Here is a 2,354-nt window from a genome sequence, read left to right on the forward strand (position 1 = left end):
CCGACCGGATCTGGAAACTTATGTGCGTAGGATTCTAAGCGTACATGTACGATATTAGAACTAGCATGTAAACGTTTCGGAGTGATATTGATTATTTGAATATTTATCGTGAATGAAGATATAATTTCACCTTATTTGGTGTATAGATCAAAAATGGTGAGAACAAGAAGTGGAGTTGGAAATGCGGATGAAAACAGCTATCAACCACCAGTGATTGAACAAATACCTGTCGTAGCAGCAACACCTGAGCCGATAACAATGGCTGGTGTACAAATGATGATTCAAACAATGTTGGATCGTCAAATGGATGAGACTAGGCGGTTGCTTCAACAGAATCGTGAAGAACTGTCAATTCAAGTGGAAGAGCCCGAATTAAATGAAGGGCACTCGGAAGGTGGAAACTTCAGTGGATCTGTTGGTCAAGCCAACCCACCGATAGTTAGGCAAAACGACCAGGAGGGAAGGAATGATGGAATGGGATGCAAGTATAAGGACTTTCTGACTTGCAAACCATCGACCTTCACTGGAAAGGAAGATCCGATCAGAGTCATGGATTGGATATCAGAAATGGAGCTAGCCTTCATGACGTGTGGTTATAGAGGCAAGTTGCAAACTACGTTCACTGTACGTCAGTTCAGGGGTGGAGCTGTTCGTTGGTGGAACACTCTTGGAAAGACCCTAAGCCCTAATGAGCCACTGCAATTGACATGGGCAGAGTTCTTGGTGCAGTTCAAGCGCAAATTCTGCTCGGCTCAAAATCTGTTGGAGTTGGAAAACAAGTTTCTGACATTGACAAAGGGCAGCATGTCAGTCGACGAATATACTAATAACTTCACAGACAAGATGGAGTTTACTTTGCGCATCGTCCCAGACGAGCTGACTAAAGTTGACCGGTACGCAAAGGGACTCCCATGGGAGTACGCAGTGCCAGTGCGTCAGGCACCTACTCTAGAGGCAGCTATTTCGGCTGCCAAGTCTGTTGAGGACATGATAAAGGGAAGAACCACCAGCAAGGTTGAAGTTGGCGAGAAGAGAAAGTTTGAAGGAACTTCAGGTTCCAATAAGAAAAGCAAATTTTCGAAGTCTGATTCGAAAAAGTTTGGAGAAAAAGAGGCGAAGCAAAATGGTGCGAGAAGTGCAAGAAAAAGCACTTTGGGAAATGTAGTGAGGATGTAACCTGCTACAAGTGTGGAAAAATTGGGCATTTTGCCAATGAGTGTTCGTCCAACAAAATGATGTGTTTTGGTTGTAATGAAGAGGCGCACATTTTGAAAGACCATCCGAAGAAGAAGGAGGCAGCTAAGCCCAACATTCCACCAAAACCGAAAGCAAGAGCCTTCCAGATGACACTTGAGGCTGCGAAAGATGAAGCTGATGTCGCTTCAGGTACCTTTCTCGTAAACGAATTACCTGCTCAAATTTTGTTTGATTCTGGAGCCAACTACTCCTTTATTTCACATGAATTTGGTAGAAAACTAGCTTTGCCTGTTGATAGACTAGATAATGCTTTATTAGTCGAAGTTGCTAGTGGCAAGTTTGTACCTGTTATCCATCATATGAAAAACATCTTAATCGACTTGAATGGGAATAAGTTTCACGAGGAATTATTGTCTATCGAACTTAACGGTTTCGACATCGTGTTGGGAATGGATTGGCTTAGCGCCAATGATGCCGAGATATTATGCAAGAAGAAGGTAGTAAAAGTAAACCCACCAGGGAAAGAGTCATTTATGGTGTACGGGGACAAACGCCGAGTGAATTCTGGAATCATTTCCCTAATGAAAGCCAGAAAGTGTTTGACCAAGGGATGTACATCATATTTAGCATTCGTGATCGATGCTAAGAAGGAAAAGAAGGTGAAGCAGAGTATTCCAGTGGTGTGTGAATATCCGGGAGTATTTCCCGAAGATCTTCCTGGATTACTACCTAATAGACAAGTGGAGTTCAGAATAGACTTGTTACCAGGAACCACGCCAATAGCGAAAGCACCATATCGATTAGTACCGACGGAGACATAGGAGCTGATGATGCAACTTCAGGAGTTATTGGACAAATGTTTCATTAGACCAAGTTCATCACCCTAGGGAGCTCCGGTGTTATTCGTGAAGAAGAAAGATGGAAGTATGAGAATATGCATCGATTATAGAGAGCTGAACAAGGCAACAATAAAGAATAGATACCCGTTGCCAAGGATTGATGACCTGTTTGATCAATTGCAAGGTTCGAGCTATTTCTCGAAGATCGATCTAAGGTCAGGATATCATCAGCTAAAAGTAAGAGATCAAGATATTGAGAAGACTGCATTCAGAACTAGATATGGACACTACGAGTTCTTGGTTATGTCGTTTGGACTA

The sequence above is a fragment of the Lactuca serriola genome, chromosome 8 (genome assembly GCF_051521515.1).
Source record: "Lactuca serriola cultivar US96UC23 chromosome 8, Lser_US96UC23_V15, whole genome shotgun sequence".
Lineage (NCBI taxonomy): Eukaryota > Viridiplantae > Streptophyta > Magnoliopsida > Asterales > Asteraceae > Lactuca > Lactuca serriola.